Below are 23,955 nucleotides of genomic sequence, written 5' to 3'. Positions count from 1 at the left end.
CATATAGTTTCAATCATGCCACACTTTCTACATTTTTCTACCTCTGTGCTAAAATTATTATTTCTTCTTTGCAAAACAAGGTGGTTTTTGATAAGGCTTCATAAATTCCACTTTCTCCACAAGTTTCTCCCAAACTCTTCCAATCAAGATTTTTCAATCTTACTCTGTATTCAAATTACACTTAAAATATTCTGGTTTGTGTAGACTTTGGTGTACTTACCTATATGTGCCTCCATTTCCATTTATAAGTTGAGAGCACCCCAATGTTTTTAATCTCCAAATTATCTATAGGATTTTTTTGTTTATATTAAACACAAATATTTACAAACCAAATAAAAGGTTGCTGACCAAAGCACCATCAAATATGAGTTAAAACTTAAGGACTCAAATTGAAAACTCTACCTGTTCAACTCCTATGACCACCCCAAACATGCACATAAACGTACAAATGTACTCTTTCTTAACATTAAAAAGGTGCAAATATACTGTGAAAAAGAGTAAATATGGTTGGTGTATTTATTGACATATCAATCAATATATAACAATTTGTAGACCTAAAAGTTTCAATAAAAATGACTCAAGCTGGAATTGTGGCTCAGTGGTAGAATGCTCGCCTAGAATGTGTGAGGCACTTGGTTTGATCCTCAGCACCACATAAAAATAAATAAATAAAATAAAGGTATTGTTCATCTACAACTTAAAAAAAAAAAAAAAAAACCAGAAAATGACGTAGAGTCAAACCTGCCAAGTCTAGTCTAACTCCATTCCCAAATGCTAAAGTTAAATATAACTCAGTTGCCTCCTCCACTGCTAAAACAAGCAATTTTTAGACTTTGAAAACTGGGAATGAAACTGCTCTGCCCTTAAAAGGATAGTAAATGCTGAGGTTCAAGTCAAATTTTTCATAATGATAATGAAGCTTGAAAAGAAGGTGAAATTTATCTTGATACAGGGAACATAGATAGTATGGGTTAGAATGAAATCCACTAGTTTCTGCTCCACACCCCCACCAGGGAAGAGGGATATATAAGTTTTTTTTCTCTTTGTTGTTTTTAGATATATATGACAGTAGAGTGTATAAATCTTACTATTTTCTGAACTGCTATGTTGTAATCATGTTAGCCGTAAATTATCACAATTTCATGGAAAGTTTTTAATTCTTCATCTGGAAGGATAAAGAATTAACTAAATAGCATATTTAGTAAGAAAACAAGGGCTGAAGTTGTGGCTCAGGGATAGAGCGCTCGCCTAGCACGTGCGAGGCCCTGGGTTCGATCCTCAGCACCACATAAAAATAAATAAAGATATTGAGTCCAACTACAACTAAAAAAATAAATATTAAAAAAAAGAAAACAAATAAGTATATTTCATGGAAATGTGCTGAAGACAAACATTACATTTTATGTTAAAAGTTATTTCAATCTTGGAATAGAAAAATTAAATGCAAAATAAGAACTAATAAGCAGAACCATCCATTTACCGTAACAATTCATAAAAGAAATTTTTTTAAATTTTTTTATACCTTAGCAAAACCAATAAAAAGTCTATGTATTTCAAACATATTACATAACTTAAGAAGAAAAATCATAGGCAATTAACATCTCTCTAAACTTGTATAAACAAAAACATTATATTATTGTAAAATCTAAGAAAACACCTAGTTTAGTTAACTATACCTCATCATAAAGAATACTGCTGAATATGTGCTGGGGTTGTGGCTCAGTGGCAGAGCGCTTGCCTAGCATGTGTGAGGCCCTGGGTTCAATCCTCAGCACCACATAAAAATAAATAAATAAAATAAAGATATTGTGTCCAATAACAACTAAAAAATAAATATTAAAAAAGAATACTACTGAATAAAATCTGAACATTACTTTAATGATATTTCAGCCAATATCTGATCATTTAATATAAATATTTATTTGCTGAATATTCACTAATATCATACAATAACAGGAACAGATTAAAACAATGAGCAAGAAACAAGGTCCCTGCCTTGATGAAACCTACACTTCATAGAGAAACAGAAACAATTAAAAAGATAATTTTGTGTTGAGGAGGTACCATGAAGGAAATAAATACGGTGATATGATTAATATAGTGGGACACTTTAGGAAAGGATGACTGTTATGGTTTAAATATTAGGTATCCCCCAAAAGCTCATGTGAGGCAATGCAAGGTGGTTTAAAGGTGAAATGATTGAATTATGAGAGCCTTAACCCAATCAGTGAAGTGATCCCCTAACAGGAATTAACTGGGTATTAGCAGTAGGCAGATAGGGTATGGCTGGAGGAGAGAGGTCACTGGGGGCATGGCTTTGAGGTATACATTTTGTCCCTGGAAAGTGGAGTGTCTCTGCTTCCTGAGGCCATGCCATGGGCCACTTTACTCTGCCATACTCTTCCGCCTTCCGCCGCCTCGATGTTCTGCCTCACTTTGGGCTCAGAGCAATGAAGCCAGCTGTGCATGGACCTCTGAAACTGTGAGTACCAAAGTAAACTTTTCTTCTTTTAAAATTGTTCTTGTCGGGTCTTTTGATCACAACAGCAAAAAAGCTAACTAAAACAATAATCAAAGACTCCCTTCTGGGATGATATATAATTTGAGAGCTGAAGGATGAGAACAGCCAGCTACATTAAGAATTGAGGATAGCATTTTTAAGTGAGAAAGAAGAAAAAGAGAGAAGTGTGAAGAATGAGAGTAGGACTTTCAAATGAGAGAGAAGGGCAAAGACAAAGACCCTGAAATACAGAGGAAGGTGGTTCAAGACAAAGTCTGAGAGGAAAGCCAGAGCCACAAATATCATGGCAAGTAATTTGTCTCGAGGGGACAAAATTGCAACATATGCAGTCGAGCGGGAGAAATAATGTCCACGCGCTTCTGCCCTTTTCAATGCTTTACTCACTCAAATCAATCAATACAATTTCACTATATAGGTTCCTAATCAAGAAAACGACAATCCTTAATGCTAGGCACTGCAATAGACATAATCAATTCACAGCAAATAATTCTAGATTAATTAAGTCACAACAAACAATTCTAAGCACTACAAACACACTTAATCATGTTAGGCTAATGACAGACATTCCCTCTGTGAGCTAAATTCAAGTGTCAGATCAAAAGTCTCAAGCCTTAGGCTTTAAATCCAGCAGATTCACACTCATTCAGATCGAGGTGATTGGGTCCAGAACCAAGGCAAGCTTTTCCTGGTGTAGAGTGAAGGACCGTTAAAGTGATTTTAATTTTAAATATCGTTAAAGTAATGTTCAGATTTTATTCAGTAGTATTCTTTTTTTAATATTTATTTTTTAATTGTTGGACACAATATCTTTATTTTATTTATTTATTTTTATGTGGTACTGAGGATCAAACCCAGGGCCTCACACATGCTGGGTAAGCGCTCTGCCACTGAGCCACAACCCCAGCCGGCATTCAGTAGTATTCTTTATGATGAGGTCTAGTCTTCTGGTTGGTCATTGTTTTAGTTAGCTTTTTTTGCTGTGGGAGGGTCCCATGGAGAAGTTGCAGCTCTCACCAGGTCCAGATGAGTAGGTAGAGTTTGAGAGTGGTGAGGATCACGCAGAGGATCAGGAAAACGATGACAAGTGATGGGATGTCAGTCCAGATCCTCATCAGGCTCTCCAGCTCGAGTGCATCCTTGTATCCACTGGCTGAATCCCTGTTCATCAGCTCTATTATTTATACTAAGTTTGGGGGCTTTTGACTCCCCTTTCAATCCTTATCAGCTACCACCAGATTTCTCCATGACATCATTTGCCCTGGGGTCAGAAACATCTGGCTGGTGGTCTCCACCCAGATCTTTTAGCCTTTTCCTCTTATCAGGAGAAGATAGCCTGCCAAACGCTTCACTCTGCTTATCAGGGTGAAGGGAAGTAACTTATCTGAGGCCATACTGGAGGGCTCTGTTAGGTGTGCCTAATGAGACTGGAGTTTTAAAAATGGAGTTGCTTAGGCTCAGGTCTAAGGCCATCCTCAAATAATTACAAACACAACTATAAGTAATTAAAGTGATCCAAGCAGAGAAGTGATGATCTAACTTCTAAAAGACTACTGCTATGTAGAGCAGATCAGACTATCATAATCCCATGCAGAAGGTGAGTATATGTTGGTTCTGGGGGCAAGCAAAAGACATGGTGTTAGGGTCTGTAAACAAGTCAAGATGGTGCCTGGCATTTTGTCAGAGGGAGTGGTTTGTGAAGTAATGTCAGCGAGCCATTAAGTGTGGAGATTCCTTATTGGTTGACTGCTGTATCTAGTTTATGTTAATTAAGATAAGCTGTGTGTAATGTATATATACCCCTCTTGTCCTACAATAAACAGCTCCCACTCCTGCTGTATCAATGTACACAAGTTCCTTGTCACCCCCCCCCCTTAGTTTGCTGCAGCCGGACTGAGGCAACATGGAAACAAGTGCATATTTTTAAGTTTCATTTATAGGTGAAATCAACAAGATCTGAGAATAGAATGGGATGGGACAGGTAGGGGGAGGGATTAGGAAGAGAAGAATCTAGGTTTGGGGCCTGAGCCATTTTCTCAGATGAAGGCCCAAAAATAACAAAGTAAAACGAACAACAACAGCAAGGAAAAAAAAATTATGAAGATTTTAGTTTTAGACATGTTAAGCTAATGATACCTATGAAACATAAAAAATTAGAAGTCAAAGAGGTAATAGAAAAGAGGGATAGAGATAAGAATTTGGGAGCCATGTACACAATGACAATATTTAATCAGAGATGGTTACATATATATATATATATGCATTTTTCAAAAGGATCAAGTTGGATACTTAATTAAGATCCGTGCACTTCAAAGAGCTCTTCAGTAAAAGCACAGGACTGAATTATATCACTTAAGAAAAGTATTATGAAAGAAAGTCCACAACTATTCAAAGGAAGGGTAGGTAATGTAAGGGAGGCCAAGAACAGAAAACAAGCAGGTGAACTCACCTGATATTACACAACCCCAGAGAAGAGTCTTTCACCAAGGACCGAAAAGGCAGTTAACAGATCACTGAATTTAACAAAACAGAGTTTAGGATTTCAGCGGAATGAAGGAAATGCAAGAAGACAAATAAAAGTTAACACATTTTTAAAAACTGACAACATCAAAATGTAGTACTTCTTTCAAAAATATCATAAACAATGTTGAAAGACAAATCAAATGAGCAAAAGGCCTGCAACTGAAAACAAAGGATTGCTGTCCAAATTATTTTTAAAAACTCCTACAAATAAATAAGAAAATTATAAGCTTAACAGAAAACTAGCAAAGGGATATAAAACAGATAATTCACAAAGAAAGACATTAAAAGCCTAAAAAAGTGGAAGGGGGGGGAGGCATTGACAGCTCAGCTTCACTAGTATTCAAAGATATATATAATAAAAATAATTAGGTCTTTATCATAAGGTTGGCAAAATTTTAAATCCAGTGCTATTAAGTATGGAAGAAATGTGGGGTTTGGTGTTTTGGGGTTTTTTTTGTTTTTTGGATACCAGGGATTGAACATTCAATCACTGAGCCACATCCCCAGCCCTCTTTTATAGTTTATTTAGAGACAGGGTCTCACTAAAGCTGCCTAACACCTCACTTTTGCTGAGGCTGGCTTTGAACTCACTATCCTCCTGCCACAGCCTCCCAATCCACTGGGATTATAGGCATGCACCACTATGATCAGCCAAAATGTGCACTTTTATTTAAAAGTAATAATAGTGTAGTAGTAGTAGTAGTAGTAGTATTTATGAGCTAGTTTTTTCTTTATGCCAAGAACTATTTCTACTAGTATAGCTTTTTATTATTATTATTATTATTTTTAAAAGAGAGAATGAGAGAGAGAGAGAGAGAGAGAGAGAGAGAATTTTTAATATTTATTTTTTAGTTCTCGGCGGACACAACATCTTTGTTGGTATGTGGTGCTGAGGATCGAACCCGGGCCGCACGCATGCCAGGTGAGCGCGCTACCTCTTGAGCCACATCCCCAGCCGCTATTATTATTATTTTTATATTGATGGATCTTTATTTTACTCATTTATTAGTATGTGGTGCTGAGGATTGAACCCAATGCCTCACACATGCTAGGCAAATGCTCTGCCACTGAGCCACAATGCCAGGCCCTAGAACAGCTTTTTAAAAGGGAACCTTAACATTAACTATCAGAATTTTAAATGATTATATCTTTCAACCTTAACACTAGAGAAATGCATTTAACTCTTGGTATACCTGTACAAAGCTGCTTATTGCAGAACTGCCAGTAAATGGAAGAAATAACTAATAAGGGTATAAGAGATGTTTTTTAAAGGTACAGAACAATGAAGAATATGATATTTTTATAAAATAAACACACAAATCCTTATTAACTTCTTTAAGCAGAGAACAGACTGGATGGATATTCCTCTGCAAATATTTAAAGGGGTAAGGGAGGAATGAGGGGTGAGAATGGAAAATGGAGAGAAAAACAATAAGGTTTTCTACATTCGTTCAAATAGCTTTAATTTATTAAAATAAGCACGTATACTTTTTATTAAATTAAAAAAAATTTCCATGAACTCTACAGAAAAGAAAAACTGAAAGAACTCAGGAACTTTTAGATGTTTTACCACAAGAGGTATTTAACTCTTCAAAGATCTTTCTAGCATTAAAAAATAGAGTGACAAAACTCATCCTTTAAAGTTGGGTGGGGAGGGACAAGCCTGTAGTCCCAGCTACCTAGGAAGCTTGAATTAAGGAGTTCAGGGCCAGAATGGGCAAAACAGTGAGACCCCTAACTAATTAAAAATAAATAAAGGTTTTAAAAATCATTCTTTAATAAATCCACAATGATTTCAACTTTTTGCTATATTTCAACATTTTATTATGCCTAATGATTCCCTGCTATGAAAATGACATAATAAACAAGTTTACACTTCCTCCAAAGACCTAATTATTGCTTATAAATCTTGAGCACTTAGTAGTATTAAGATTTAATTCTCAGGGTGGGGATGTGGTTCATGGGTAGAGTATTTGCCTGGCATCCATGAAGCCCTGGGATCCGCAGCACCAAAAAAAGAGAGAGATTTAATTCTACAATCAACATTCTCAAAGTTGTTCAGTTTTCTTCCACATTTAAATGGGACTCAGTACTGATTTTTTTTAATATAAATTTTTTTAGTTGCAGATGGACACATATACCTTTATTTTATTTATTAATTTTTATGTGATACTAAGGATCAAATCCAGTGCCTCATACATTCTAGGCAAGCATTCTACCGCTGAGCTACAAGCTCAGACCTTCACCACTGATTTTTTTACAACGGCTTCACTAAGCCTGAAATTATTACTGTTTATTCTTTATTTATTTGAGGTTGACTTGATTTAATCATTAAACATCATTCTTTTTTAATTTTTTTAATTGACAAAGTATACATATTTGTGGGATTTCATGTAATATTTCAATACATGTACGCATGTGTCATGTTCAAATCATGTTAAGCATATCTATCTCCTCAACATTTACCATTTCTTTTTGATAAAAACTTTCCAAATCTTGTCTTTTAGCTTCTTTGATGTATAGTACATTACTACTACTTATGGTAAGTAATATTTGTCAAGAAAGGCTCAGGAGAGCTACATTCCCTGAGCTCTTACATGTTACAAACATCAACTTGTTTTGTGTTTTTTTCCCCTTTTTTTCTGTCTTTCTTTTCTTTGTGTGTGGGTAAGAGAGATGTTGAGGATCGAACCCAGGGCCTCATACATGTGAGGCAAACTTTCTACCACTGAGCCATACTCCAGCTTTCTTCCTGTGTATCTGATTAGCAACTTGGTTGGTGTGGCAGGCTGCTAATTAACTCACACTATTCCACCTTCCTCTTTTTTAGTCAAAAATGTTGGCACATCAGCTATTTGAGAGGTTAGGGCAAGAGAATTGCAAGTTCAAGGCCAATCTGAGCAATTGGAGATAATCTGTCTCAAAATTAAAAAGGGTCAGGATATAACTCAGTGGTAGTGACCCTGGGTTCAATAACCAGCATCCACCCACACATACACACATAGCACATTATTGCCCCAAATAAAAATCTTTTCTAACATTTCTAACAGGTAGGTATAGTCACGACTTTGTTGACTTTGTTCTGGTTCCAAAACAAGGACAAGTGTTAAACAGAACTTTCAGTTGGAGAAAGCTCTTTTGTTCTCTTGCCTCATTCTGTTTCCTGCTTTCAGCTAGAACTGATAAACCAATTCAGTGAAGATGGAGGACGTAAGATTGATATAAAAAAAGGAGTAATTCTGATACACCAAATGAACTAGCAGAAAAAGATCAAGAAAGGAGTCCCATTTACAATAGCTACTAAAAAAAATAATAGTAACTAGGAATAAATTTAACTACAGAAGCAAAAGAACACTACAATTAAAACTATAAGGTCGGGCATGGTGGTGCATACCTGTAATGCCAGCAGCTTAGGAGGCTGAGGAAGGAGGACGGCAATTTCAAAGCCAGTCTCAGCAACTTAGCAAGGCACTTAGCAACTCAGCAAGACCCTGTCTTTAAATAAAATACAGGGGATTTGGGATATGGCTCAGTGGTTAAGCACTCCTGGGTTCAATCCTCAATACCCCATCCCCCCCAAAAAAAACTATAAAACCCTGATGAAAGAAATTGAAAAAGGAGAGAAAGAGAAAGAAACAAACAGACAGACAGACAGACGGATGACCCATGGACTACTAGAATTAATACGGTTAAAATGTCCACACTGCTCAAAGTGATCTTACATTCAATGCAACTCCTATCAAAACGGAAATGACATAATTCACAGAAGAGAAAAAAGAAACACTCCTAAAATTTGTTTGAAACCACAAAAGAACCCAAAGCAATACTGACCACCTGGGGGGGGGAGGGACTATAGGCATCATAATACTTGATTTCAAAACATACTACAAAGCTATAGTAATCAAAATAGCATGGTGCTAGCATAAAAATTGACAGTAAAGCAAAAATCGATAAATGGGGCTCCATCAAACAAACAAAAAAAATCTTCTTTAGAGTAAATAATAAAAAATGAAGACACAACGTACAGAATGGGAGAAAATATTTGTGAATTATACAATCTAACAAGGAATATCAAGAATATATAGGGAATTCAAACAGTTTTAAAAAAAAAACGCATCAAATTTTAAAATGGACAAATGATCTGAACAGACATTTCTCAAAAGAAGTTAATACAAATGATCAACAAGTCATGTGAAAAAAATGTTCAACATCATCATCAGGGAAAAGCAAATCAAAGTGACAATGAGGTATCATCTCACCTTAGTTAAAATGGTTATTTTCAAACACACACACACACACACACACACACACACACACAAATGATGTCAAGGAAATGGAGAAAAGGGAACTCATGCAGTTTGCTCAAAAACCTAGAACTGGGGGGCTAGGGCTGTGGCTTAGTGGTAGAATGCTTGCCTAGCATGCATGAGGCACTGGGTGCATGAGGCACTGGGTTCGATCCTCAGCACCACATAAATATAAACAAATAAAATAAAGGCATTCTGTCCATCTAAAAACAACAACAACAAAAAAAAAACCTAGAACTAGGGCTGGGGTTATGGGTCAGTGGTTGCGGGCTTACCTCACATGCATGACGCACTGGGTTTGATCCTCAGCACCACATTAAAAAATAAATAAAGATATTGTGTCCATCTACAACTAAAAAAAAAAATATTAAAAAAAAAAACTAGAACTGCGAGGCTGAAGTTGTGGCTCAGTGGGAAAGCACTTGCCTAGCATGTATGAGACCCTGGGTTTGATCCTCAGCACCACATATAAATAAATAAATAAAATAAAAGATCAATTGAGCCGGGCACGGTGGGGCACATCTGTAATCCCAGCAGCTCAAAAGGCTGAGACAGGAGGATCTCAAGTTCAAAGCCAGCCTCAGCAACTGCAAGGCACTAAGCAACTCAGCGAGACCCTGTCTCTAATAAAATACAAAACTGGGCTGGGGATGTGGCTCAGTGGTTGAGTGACTCTGAGTTCAATCTTTGGTACCCCCCCCAAAAAAAAATCCATCAACAACTAAAAAATACATATTAAAAAAGAATCTAGAACTAGAAGTGTCATAGGATTCAGCAATTCAATACAAAGTATATAATAAAAGGAAAGGAAATCAGTATGCTGAAAAGATGTCTATGTTCCTGTTCACTACAGCACTATTCACAATAGTCAGAATCAACCCAGGTATCCATGAATGGATAAATGGATAAAGAAAACGTGGTGTATATATACAAAATGAAATATTATTCAGCTGCAAATAAGAATGAAATTCTTTCATTTTCAGCAATGCTCACAGAACTGGAGATCTATATGTTAAGTGAAAGAAATAAGGCCAGCACAGAAAAACAATTACTGCAAATTCTCATATATGTAAAAACTAAAAAAGTCATTCTCATAGAAAAGTAGAAAATAGAACAGTGTTCAGTAGAAGCTGGGAAGATTGGAGGAAACAGGTATGTGGAAAGGATGGTTAACATGTACAGGAATGTAGCCGGATACAAGGAAAAACTTCTAGTGTTCTATAGCCCAACAGAATAACTATGATTGATAATGATTAAATGTATATTTCAAAATAGCTAGGAGAGAGGATGATTTTGAATGCTTCCAACATAAAGAATATAAGAGATGTTTAACATAATGTGTGTGTGTGTGTGTGTATCAATGACCCTACTCTAATTATGATACGCTGTAAACACGTACTGAAATATAACACTATGCCACATAAATATGTACGATTATTGTGTGTTAATTAAAAATCAATAGTTTAGGGGACTGGGGTTATGGCTCAGTGGTAGAGCACTTGCCTAGCATGTGTGAGGCACTAGATTTGATTCTCAGCACCACATATAAATGAATAAATAAAATAAAAGTCCATCAATGACTAAAAAATATATTTTTTAAAAAATCAATTAAATATTAAAAATAATCCAATTTTTAAAAACTTCTGTTTCAATAGCTATTGCTCCAGTAGCCACCATGGACAAGTGGTCTTGCTTTAGAAGTCAAATGTATTCATAGAGAGGGAAGACCTGAATTGCCTTTGTTAAAATCATTCCAGTCCTGGACTGTTTCCATACGTTTTTATACCACAACATCAGAAATTCTTATATTTTTAGTCACTATTAGTAGCAAGACAAACCAAATCTAATTCTGTTGTGCACGATACTTCAGACCATACCTTCTTTCCACCAAAACTTTGAAAACATTGCTCTGATGACTTCTAGAATTGCCCATAACTGAGAAGTTCACAGCAACTCAAATTTTTTTTTCCATCATGTTCTCTTCTTTCTCTCTCTGTCTCTCTCTGGCCAAGACAACATATTAATTCTCTCCTTATTTCTGAAGTTATTAACTATTAGGGTATGCCACTTTTAATCATTTACATCATTTAATCATTAAATCATTTCATAATTTTTTCCTAAAATTTGGTATGCCTTTCAATCTGCAAGTACATATTTCATTTCAGAAATTCTTGGCATTATATTTCTGAATATTTTTTCTATTTCATTTGCTGGAGTATTTATTTCATATATAGCAATTATTCTACAAAGGATAATCTTTTCATGGTTACATCTTTCCTTTATTCTTTCCCTGTAACATAGCTATAGAGTTGGTGTGGCATTTTTTTTAAAATCATGTTTAATGTGGGCAGTGCAGTCCTGAGATCCTATTTACTCTGATATCCAATAAGTTCTCCTGAACAACCCTTGACATCTTTATCACCTTAGCTAGGACCATTTTTATTTTTGTGCATCTGTATGCAAACACATACACACACACACACACACACACACACACACACACACACACTTCATTTTGAGAGCAGATTCATGAAGATAGTTAAAACTGATCTAAGTATAGACACTACTATATGTTCTGTAACAGGAACCATCCCCCCATTCAGGGAGCTAGTCGACCATCATGATGATGTTGGGCTCTTAACCTTAACTAAGAATACCATTCAAAATGGCAATGTTCTCTTCATCTTCTGAGGTTCAGTATTCATATGTAGGGTCTTCCTAAGGACTTTTCCTTAACGGTTTTGCTCCTTTCTCACCTTTTTAGGTAGATCTACTTCTTTAAAGAGTATCACTAAGAATTCTTAATATTTTGTAGGCTTCTTCTTAGTCTTGCTTCTTGGATATGGGGCTAGAATTAGAAGTCTTATGTTCTCACTTTTCTTGCCCATCATTTTTTGCTATTATATACTTCTTTCATGTTTTTGCTCCCCCCATTCACTTTTTCCTACTTTCATTTGGTTTGACCGAAAGAAAATTTTGTAATTAAATTCATTGTTACTCAGAGATCCCTACATTTGTCTAGCATCCATTTTTTTTAGTAAAAAAAACTCAATCTTTTATATTACTGACTCAACTAAAAAGTAAAATTTAAATATTCTAAGATAGGATTTTAAACTAACAACAGCTGAACTTTTACTTCTTCTATTTCTAACAGAAGGAAGTAAAGGGAAGATACCCAGTTTCAATTCTTTTTATAAATTCAAGATACTAAACAGAAACAATAGGGTCAAAAATTAAGCTCTTATGTGAAACCAATTATTACAACAATCTCTAAGAAAACAAAAATTAGGATGCATTTTCCCTCCTTAAATCTACTCTTATTTTACTACTTGCTCAATTTTTGAAGCAAGAAATCACAACATTTTTCTTTTCTTTGATTCTTGTTTTTCCAGTGGCACATATTTGTTTGCAAGAGTAGAAACACATTTAAGGAAGAATGCAGGAGATCTCAAGAGAGAGACATTTGGGGGATAAAGAAATATGCACTCAAGAGAGGACATGGCCATTTTCAGTGATAAGCTTTGAGGGTAAAGCAAGAAATACACATTCAAGGGGAAATGCACGTCACCTCCAAAGGTAGAATAAGTCTAGAATCTTTCTTATATCCTCTCCCTTCACATCTTCCACACCACCAATTCTGTACCTGACACACAGGAGCTACTCAATATATATGAAGAAATGAATTAGTACAACTACTTATCACAAATTCATAAAGCTCTCATATGATCCCTTCCTGGCCCCACAACTGAAGACAGAAGACATGGTACAAGTCTCTATCATTTAATGCTAAGACTACTCTAATATTTACTTTCTTATTGTTTCTTCAATTTTAACATTGTTTTTAAAAGTACTTGTAGGGCATGACTGCCCGCTTCCTGGTCTCGAGGCCGCACATGTGGCTGGGATGGCTCCTGACGATCAGCCAGGAGGGGATGCTATGGGCAGTGACAGAGGAGGCGGACCACCTCCAGGATAGGTCCAGGACTCTTCCACCCTGGTGGACAGCTAGTGCCTTCCCTTACAGACTATGGGGTGGGTGTACATGTGAACTTGCTCCACCCCTCTGACTTTTATTCTGATTGGCTCCTTTGCAGTATATAAGCTGTGTGTACTTCCTTAATAAACGAGATCCTGCTTTGACTGTTCTCCCTGGCATGTCTGATTGTCCTCCCGGGAGGGAGGGCTGGGTGTGGGCATCCAGTCGACCTTTACCTTTCTTGGCTCCTCTTGGTCGGGGTGTGCTTTTCCCGCTTCTCCTGCTGGTCAGGAGGAGACGGGGGCTAAAAACCCAGACAAGTACTGACTTCATCAATTTAAAAATCTCTCATGTTTCCCATTGTCTAAGAAAAGACTTAAACTGGCACCATATACAAGACCCTTCTTTTACAACCTAATTTTAGGTTTATTGCCAGTATAGCCACCAGCACTCATCATCTCAACCTTCTTCCAGGACTCCCTACCTACATACCCTTACCTCCCATCCATATACATATTCTACATACTAGCTACATGTATTCACAAATACACCATGCATTTTCATGCTTGCCTTCTAATCCTGATAATATTTCCTCTTTCTAGAATAACTTTCTCCTTGTACTGATTTGTCAAGTTACTACAGATTCATCTAGGCCTAGATCACTGTTGAAAATTAAATTGTGAAAACAGAGAGAGAACGACCAAAATGAAACTTGAAAGAAGATATTATTTACTTCTTTTATCTTTTTGCTCTCCCATTCATTATTCCCTCCTTTTATCTGGTTTTATTGAAGGAAAATTCTCTAATTCTATTCATTTGAGAAGCTGAAGGCAACAGCAGAGAAAGTAGAATATCAACCCTATTTATACCATAAAAATCAATAAAAGTTTCATGTAATATTTACATGGGAGTAAAAGTACTGAGTCCCATCTTTAGGAAGACTAGTTGAAAGCTGTTAAAGTTGTGGGGGGTTTTGTTTGTTTGCTTTTTGGGCACCGGGTACTCAACTGAGCCACATCACAAGCCTTCTGTTTTATTTTTCTGTTGTTTGTTTTGAAACAGGGTCTTGCTAACTTGCCAGGGCCTTGCTAAAATGCTGAAGCTGGCTTTGATCTTGCAATCCTCCTGTCTCAGCCTCACAAACTGCTGGGATTACCGGCATGCGCCACCACACCCAGCCAATGTCTATATGACCCTGCAGATACCGAAAGTCACACATGTATCTCTATGAATGGAGAAAAATGAAATATTAGTTGAAAGTAATCACCCCTGGGAAAGGGTTCTAAGGTTGCCAGAGCCTTAACCATCTAAGTTACCTTCCTCACCAGGTAAGATCTAAATAATTCCTAGAATCTAGTTAATCAACAAAATAATCTCTTTGTCTAAGGATTGTAAAACAGAGTGGAGATATAACTTTTTGTGTGTGTGTGTGGTACTGAGAGTTAAACCCAAGGGCACTTCTACCACTCAACCCCTGCTTTTTTTTGAAACAGGCTCACTAAATTGCAGAGACTGGCCTCAAGATTGCAATGGTTCTGCCTCAGTTTCCTGAGCTGCTAGGATTCCAGGTGTATGCCACTGAGCACAACCAGAACTATAACTTCTTTTAATAAAGACATGACTAGTTGGTCATATAGCCAAAGACTATATTCACTTTATTTTTGGTAGCCATGACGCCAGTTAAATAAATATCCCTTTCTGAAAATTAAGATATGTTACATATATCCCCCACATATATACTTAAACATACACATTTAGCTGGCCACAAGGGCATATGCCTATAATCCCAGAAGCTCTGAAGGCTGAGGCAGGAGGATCTTGAGTTCAAAGCCAGCCTCATCAACTTAGCAAGGCCCTAAGCAACTTAGCAAGATCCCGTCTCAAAATAAAATATAAAAAGGGCTGGGAATGTGATTCAGTGAATGAGTGCCCCTGGGTTCAATCCCCAGTACCAAAACACACACACACACACACACTCTTAACTATGTTCACTGAGAGGGCCTAGAAGCAATGACTCTTCACTAGCAATAAACACACCTAGAAACCATATCTCTAGAACTATTCTATAGTAAAAGGAATCCACACTCCTTAAATAAATGTCTGATTACAGGGCTAGAGAAGAGACAGTACAGATTTTAGGTCATAAAGTAAGAAAATGCTCAAAGAATTATAGGAACATTGGCAAAAGTTTAAAATATTAATCTATCACTGCATACTGATATGAATAAATGAATATATACATACTAAAGGGAAGGTTTTCTTCACTACAAGAAGCCATCTAATAAATAGAAAAAATTAAGAGAATTGAAAAAAAACATCATTTAGCAACCATCTCAAGATAACCAATTCACACAATACACAACCATCAATGGATATTAAAACTAATGGGTAAATTTGAGAGTAACAGGATATTTACATAAACTCAAAGTACCTCTCCACTAAGTACTTAGTAATCACAAGGAGTAAAATAGTGAAGTTATCACAAGGAAATATCTACCAGGTTTCTCTATCATTACCAGTAAAAGGAGAAATTACAGCATTTGCTTCCTAATATAAGGCAGTATAAAGTAACATATCTGAGGTGTTTCTGCCAAAAGTACACAGCCTGAATCTAATCATGAGGGAGGAAAAAAAAATCAAACTCATTTTGAAGGATGTTACACAAAAAAAAAACTGGCCTTAGCACTTAAAAAACTGTCAATATCATGAAATATAAATATAGGTTCAAGAACTGTTACAAAAGGAAAATAGAGAGACATAACTAAATGCAGTATGTGATCCTGGATTTTCTTTTGCTTTGAAGGATGGTGAAATGTGTATACCTATAGATTCGAAATAGTATTATATTAGTGTTAATTTCCTGATTTTGATCTTTCTACTGCATTTATGTAGGAGAATGATCTTAGATATAAAACTCATTGTTAAGAATAATTATATAAACAAATTCAGAATGCTCAATAAAGCATGGTACATGAACCATTCCTATTTTAGCATGAAGACTAACAAAACAATTGAGAATAATTACATTAATATGCTAAAAATGGACAATATAGAAAAATGCAAAATGGGATCTATGAAATTCAAAGTGTAGTATATATGTCCATACATACATATTAAGGGAAAGATTTTATTACAAGAAAACAAAAATTTAGAGTACAAGTGTAGAATTTTCTTATAGTATAATTTCTCTTGTTCTTCTATTTGTTCTTAACTTTATGATCATATTAACTTGCTATCATTTCAAAATAGCTTGTATCAAGTACATACTACTAGAGCAAATCATGTAAATACAAAGGAGACTGCAAAAGAAGAAGAAAGGAAGGCACTACAACAAACTAGAAAACAAGTTCCATATGGCTGTAGTAAGACCTGACCTATCAATAACTACCTTGAATTAAATGCATTAAATTCTCCAATTAAAAGACATAAAAGTGTGGAGTGGAGTTGTAGTTTAGTGGTATAGCACTTGCCTAGTATGTGTCATGTCCTGAGTTCAATCCACAGCACCATAAAATAAAGAAATAAATGACACAGATTAAAAAAACAAGACTCAAATATATGTTACTTACAAGAAATTCACCTCTAAAGACCCACATAGACTGAAAGTGAAGAAATGGAATAGGATATTTCATGCAAATGGAATCCAAATGAAAGCCCTAAAGACAGACAAAAAAGGTCATTATATAATGATAATGGGGTCAATTCAGCAAGAAATAATTCTAAATATATATGTACCCAATATATGAGCACCCAAATAAATTTTAAAATATATATTAAAAGACCTAAAGAGAAAAACTCCAATACAATAACAGTTGGGAACCTTAACACTACACTTTCAGCAATGGACAGATCATCCACACAGAAAAATCAACAAAGAAACAGCTGAGTTAAAGTGTACCCTAAACCAAACTAAACTAACAAATATCTACAGAACATTCCACCCAACCATTGCCAAATACACATTTTTCTCAAAAGCATAAAGAACATTCTCCAGAATAGATTAAATGATAGACCACAAAACAAGTCTCAAAAGATTTTTAAAAACTGAAATCATATCAATTATCTTTTATAATTCCAATGCAATAAAACTAGAAATTAGTAACAACAATGATCCTGTTTTATGGAAATAAAAACTTAAGCTATTAAAGGTAAGGGAATATTATAACTCAAATGACTGAGACAGAGGGAGAGGGAGAGGGGGAAGGCGGGAGAGAGACAGAGAGGGAGGTGTGTAAAGAGAGACAGAAGGATAAAGTTCATAACCCACTTGAATCTAATGTATGAAATATGATATGTCAAGAGCATTATGTTTTGAACAACCAATTTTTTAAAAAAAAGTAAATATGGTTAAATGTTAATATTTTTGAGTAATCTGGGCAAAGGGTTTACAGAAATTCTTTGTATTATTCTTGCAACTTGATTTCTAGTCTAAAATCACATTCAAAGAAAAATAATTATGATAAACTTTGATTCAGTTTTAAAATACCTCCTTTTTCATGTTAATTGTCTAAATGCAAACTGTCAAAATAATATACACAAAGCCTTCCTCTTATAATTAAGTTAATTTTTTCATTTAGTGTTTGCAGTAGAAGTATAGAACTGGCACAAGAAAATTAGCCTTGGGCTTTAATTTTACCATTTCACATAATCCATCCGTCTCCATCAGAAAAAAAGCTAAAGGTCATTCCAGTTACCTATAATGAGAATATATATTAAGCCCATTTTGCTCACAAAGACTTTTAACAGTCCTTAATATCTATTATTCCCAAGGCTAAGTTAAATTGAATAACCAAAACATGAAAGATAATTTTCCAATCAAGTAGTATTTTCAGGCAGTGTTACAAATATTTTCTAATGACAATAAGTGAATTATTATACCCTTAGGGAAATAAACATTATTCATTAGTCTTCCTTGGAAATTATCTAGACATATTTTATACACATACTGTCAGTAAGAACTGGGTTTATAAAACAAGAAAAAGAAATTAGCTGCTTACATTTTAACTCATCGTATTTGCCTACATTTGTTTCAAGTGAAACAGGAATGGTGAAGATAAACAAAAACATATTCAATCAATCAAAGCTCTGATTCCAGGCATGCCATGCTAAAGCACTCTAAAACCAAGGCATAGTGGCACATGCCAGTAATCCCAGAGACTCAGGAGACTGAGGCAAGAGTATTGCAAGTTCGAAGCGAGCCTCAACAATTTAGGGAGGCTGTAAACAACTTGGTGAGAACCCGTCTCAAAATAAAAAAATAAAAAGGGCTGGAGACTTAGCTCAATGGTAAAGCGTCCCTGGGTTCAATCATAGTACCAAAAAAAAAAAAAAAAAAGGCGGGGGGAATTTAATTGTAATTATGGTAAAAATTATGTTTCTAATATTTTTAATTTAGATTATTGCTTTAAAATTCAATATAAAAGAATTCTACTATTTAGGCATGACAGAATAATTGAAACCAAATTAATATTCCTACCTTACAAAACTAAAAAAAATGGACAATATATGTGAAACATTTTTCAGGCAGAACAATAGCCAGAACAGTGATTCCTAAAAGAGTGGAAACAAAAAAGTCAGCCCTATGATTGTCCAAGGATGCTGTCTAAAAGAGTTTCTAGGATCAGTGCTAGGAGGAGGAAGCATGCAAGTCTTCCCAAACTGAGAAGACAGATTTGAGAATTCAAGGCACTAAAGTAGCTGAAATTCCCGGGCAAAGTACCAGAAACAGAGCTGCAAAAAAAAGTCCAGAATTCTGCAAAGTATTCCCCCTTCTTCAGCTGAGTCTTGACCAACAAGTATGGGTAGGAAAACTAGTGTGAAGTCAGGGGTAAAAAATCACCAGGAAGAAGTAGGCAGAACAAAATTACAAAAGCTCACATAGCGGTGGTGAGAATTCACAGTTAAAACACAGAAACTATAATAACGCATAACATCTAGATATTTAAAAGGATATTGTCAGTAGTAGGGCCAAATTAGCCTTATACTAAAGGATGCTCAGATCTCGCCTAACAATGTTTATCAAGCAAACCTTGAAGATTAAACTGTTTCAAATTATTTAACTGTGTCCCTGAACACAGCTCAAAAATATTTAAAAGAATACAAAGAAAATCCAGCTCCAATTTAAAATACAATTTCTGGCATCTAAGCAAAAATTATCCAGGCATGTAAAGAAATAGGAAAATACAACCTATAAGGAGAAAACAGTAATGACCCAGAAATAACAAAGATGATAAAATTTGTAAATAAAGACATTAAAACACCTGTTATACACAAAACATTGTTAGAAGAAATTCAAAGTCTCAAATAAATGGCAAGAAATCCCATGTTCATGAATTAGAAGACTTACTATTGATAAGATATCCATATAGTCCCCAAAGTAATCTACAGATTCAATGCAATGTCTATCAAAATCCCAATGGCATTTTTTGCAGAAATAGAAAAAGCCATATTAAAATTCATAAGGACTCTTAAGAGGCCCAAAATAAAACCAAAATGATTCTGAAAAGATATAAATTTAGAGGACTCAAACTTCCTGATTTCAAAAGATATTTATAAAGCTACGGCAATCAAAACAGTGTGGTACTAACATAAAAGAAAACAGACAAATGAAATAGAATATAAATCCTAGAAATATACCCTGTGTATATGTCAAATGATCCTCAACAAGGGTATCAAGACTACTCAATAGAAAAAGAACATTCTCTGCCACAAATGGGTGCTGGGAAACTGGCTATTCACATGCAAAAGAATGAAGGAGGACCTTTATTTTACACCATACACAAAAATTAGCTCAAAATAGATTACAGACATAAACATAAGATCTAACATTACAAAACTCCTAGAAGAAAATACAAAGGCAAAGTTTTATTACACTGGACTTGGCAATGATTTATTCATTTTTGTACAAGGCAACAAAAGTACAAACTGACAAGTGGATTGCTGAGAGCCACAGCCGAGTCTGTATGGCCCCTGGCATTTTGCCAACAGTATTGATTGACAGGCAAGGCGTTAATATCCGCCTCTGCCGCTACTTTTGAGTTCTAGCGCTAATTTTGAGTTCTCGCGCTATTTTTAGTTCTCACAGGGATTCCCCGAGAGTTCCCATTGGTTGGCGAAGTGCAGGAGGAGGGTTTTCCCGGAGAGATATTTTCCGGCTGGGGGTTCCTGGAGGAGCCTCGTGGCTTTTCGGGAGGATTCCCCGGGAGCGTGTGTGAGGTTTGTTTCTTGCAGTAAAAAAATAAAGTCTGTTCTTGCTTCAGTGGCTTGTGATTTGTGCCCAGCCAGACTGCGGCATTTGGCGGCCCGGACGGGGAACGTCTGAAGCTTCGGGGTAAGTGAAATTGCTTACCCCTAAGGGAAGGCAAGAGAATGGGTGACCATTTTAAAAAACAATATGTTCTTGCTTTGATTTGTTTTGGTTTTGTTTCAAGCTGCCTATCCCTAGAATTTTCTCAGGCAGACTGGGAAAAATGGTTGGCTCAAGGTTTGAAGTTGTTTTCCCCTGAGGAAGAGATAGAAATAGACCACAAATGCACATGTCCAGAAAATAGGAAAATTGATACAACGATTTTTTGTTCCATTTTTGTTTCATTCTGTTTCGGTCTTGTTTTGTGTTATCTTTTTGGGTTGCGTTATCTTTGTAACAGATTAGAAATTAGTAAAAAACAAACTGAAAGAGTGTTAAATAAATTGTTAGAGGTTCAAACCATGGAGAAAGACAATTTAGATCAAGCAAAAGAGAAGGTCTCTCAAGCTAGTCAGACAGAGGAAGAAAATTTAAAGGAAGAAAGCTTAGAGGAGAAACAGCTATCAGGGGGGAAGCAACAACAGGAGGCTGCTACTAACACCGATCTATCACCAGAGGGCGTAATTCAGCCAACAGCTCCACCTATGGAGATAGCTGAGTGGCCCTCAACCCCCTCAACCCGCGTAGTTGATAGATGGGATCCTGAGACAGGACCTCAAAGATTAGCATGCCCTGTACTTGAGCAGGCAGGAGGGCAGCGAATTCACCGTGAGTTAGAGTTCAAAACAGTGAAGCAATTAAAGGAGGCTGTAACAACCTATGGTCCTCATGCACCCTTCACTGTAAGCATGGTCGAATCCATTACTAACTTGGACATGACTCCAGCAGATTGGGCTAGCATGTGTAGATCTGTGCTAAATGGAGGACAATATTTGTTATGGAAGGTTGCCAATGAGGAATTTTGCAGGGAGACAGCTAGACGAAATGCAGCAGCCGGTTACCCTCAAAGAAGTCTAGAGATGTTGCTAGGAAAAGGACCTTATGAGGGTCAGCGGCAACAAATTCAATATGATCCTGCTGTATATGCACAGATTGCTGCAGATGCAGTTAGGGCATGGAAGACTTTACAAGGACAGGGAGATTTACAAGGTCAGCTATCTAAGGTAATACAGAGACCTAATGAACCTTACGCTGACTTTGTAGATAGGCTTATTCAAACAGCCACCAAAATTTTTGGTGACACAGAACAAGCAATGCCATTTATAAAACAACTGGCTTATGACCAAGCAAATCGTTGCTGCAGAGAGGTCATTAGACCATGGAGACATGAAGATTTAAACACATATATTAAATTATGTAGAGACATTAATGAACAAGGACAAGTCTTGGCAGCAGTACAACAGGCTTTAGATGCCAGGCCAAAAACATGCTACAATTGTGAACAAACAGGACATTTTAAAAGGAGTTGCCCCATAGGAGGAAGGTATAACAAAGTTAGGTATCAAAGGAATAGAACACCAGATATTTGCCCACGATGCCGTAGAGGGAGACACTGGGCTAATGAATGCCGTTCTCAAACCACCATAGAGGGTACTCCATTATCAAAAAATGGACAAGGACCAGGTGGTTACCCACGATATCGTGGAGAAAGGCATCAGGCTCCATTGCCAAAAAACGGACAGGGGGGCCCAATGCTCCGGGGCCCACGACCACAAATGTACGGGGCACTGGAGGAACCCAGAAAAACTATGGAGGAACCCAGCAACCCCATCAGGGTAGTACCCAGGACACATTATCCATCAGATCTCTCATCAGACGAACCAGAGGGAGCGCAGGGTTGGACATCTGCGCCTCCGCCAGAGCAGTACTAACTCCAGAGATGGGAGTTCAAATCATTCCCACAGGAGTAAAAGGACCTCTTCCCCAAGGAACAGTAGGCTTATTGTTAGGACGCAGTTCTTCTACGCTAAAAGGACTTATGATAAGTCCCGGGGTAATTGATCCCGATTATGAAGGTGAAATAAAAATTATAGCTAGTTCTCCAAAGGGTATATCAGTAATTTCACCAGGAGATAGAATAGCACAGTTATTAATAATATCCAGCCTACATGATAAATTTTCCAGTACTACTATGGAAAGAGGTTCCAGGGGTTTAGGCTCCACAGGTGTAGATTGGGCTATGCTGTCTTTGAATTTAGATTCTCGCCCAATGCTAAAACTAAATATTCAAGGACATGAATTTAATGGGCTACTGGATACAGGTGCAGACCTTAGCATCATATCTCGTCAAGAATGGCCAAAACATTGGCCATTACAACAAGCCACTCAAACGCTTCGAGGCCTAGGAGTGGCAACTAATCCCCATAGAAGTGCAATGGTCTTAGATTGGAAGGATCCTGAAGGATGTGAAGGAACTACACAGCCATATGTATTGGATCATCTTCCCGTAAATTTATGGGGACGAGATGTCTTAGATCAATTAGGTTTGACATTAACAAATAATATCAATCAAAATGCACCCACTATTATGGCTAGACAAGGTTTTAGGAAAGGAAAAAGATTAGAAAAACAAGAACAAGGTATAGCAGCACCAATACAAATAGATCAAAGAATAAATAGACATGGACTGGGTTTTCAGAAGGGGTCACTGAGGCAATAAAAATCACTTGGAAATCAGATAGACCAGTATGGGTTTCTCAGTGGCCCCTGACTAAAGAAAAGATACAAGCAGCCCATGACCTGGTCAAACAACAATTAGCGGAGGGACATATACAACCTTCTGTATCTCCCTATAATACTCCCATTTTTGTCATTAAAAAGAAATCTGGTAAATGGAGATTATTACAAGATTTAAGAGCCATTAATAATGAGATGGTTATTATGGGACCTGCTCAATCAGGGATTCCTCAATTGTCTGCTTTACCAAAAACCTGGTATGTTTTAGCTATAGATATTAAAGATTGTTTCTTTTCAATTCCAATTCATCCTGAGGATAGTCCACATTTTGCATTTACTATCCCTGCACTGAATCATGAAGGTCCTGATCAGAGATATGAATGGAAAGTGCTCCCTCAAGGGATGGCTAACAGCCCAACTATGTGTCAAATTTATGTTAATAAAGCAATCCAGCCACTTAGAAATCAAAATCCTGAACTACAAATATTTCACTATATGGATGATGTATTGTTAGCACACAAAGATAAAAACACATTGTTGGAATGTTATGCCACACTTACAAATTTGTTAAAAAATTATAATCTAGAGATAGCAATAGATAAAGTACAATTAAATTTTCCAATTAATTATTTAGGAGTTCTATTATCCTCAACCATGGTCCGTCCACCTAAAATTCAAATACGAGTAGATCAACTCAAATCGCTTAATG

At 36.3% G+C, this 23,955-nt stretch overlaps 1 protein-coding gene across 3 annotated transcripts in view; it reads right to left on the bottom strand.

Annotated features, from left to right (window-relative positions):
• Phtf2 (putative homeodomain transcription factor 2) overlaps window positions 1-23,955 on the bottom strand; it is a 150,490-nt gene that overhangs the window by 110,060 nt on the left and 16,475 nt on the right. The window contains exon 2 of one of the 3 annotated variants that reach the window (XM_026384985.2): window positions 16,894-16,980. The exons of the other annotated variants lie outside the window; for them this stretch is intronic. The gene's annotated coding sequence lies outside the window, so the exon portion shown is untranslated. The remainder of the gene's footprint in view (window positions 1-16,893; window positions 16,981-23,955) is intronic. 3 annotated transcript variants of the gene reach the window in all.

The sequence above is a fragment of the Urocitellus parryii genome, chromosome 3, assembly GCF_045843805.1.
Source record: "Urocitellus parryii isolate mUroPar1 chromosome 3, mUroPar1.hap1, whole genome shotgun sequence".
In the NCBI taxonomy this organism is placed as follows: domain Eukaryota; kingdom Metazoa; phylum Chordata; class Mammalia; order Rodentia; family Sciuridae; genus Urocitellus; species Urocitellus parryii.
The sequence above is the reverse complement of the archived record's forward strand: the minus strand, read 5'-3'. Positions and strand labels throughout refer to the sequence as shown.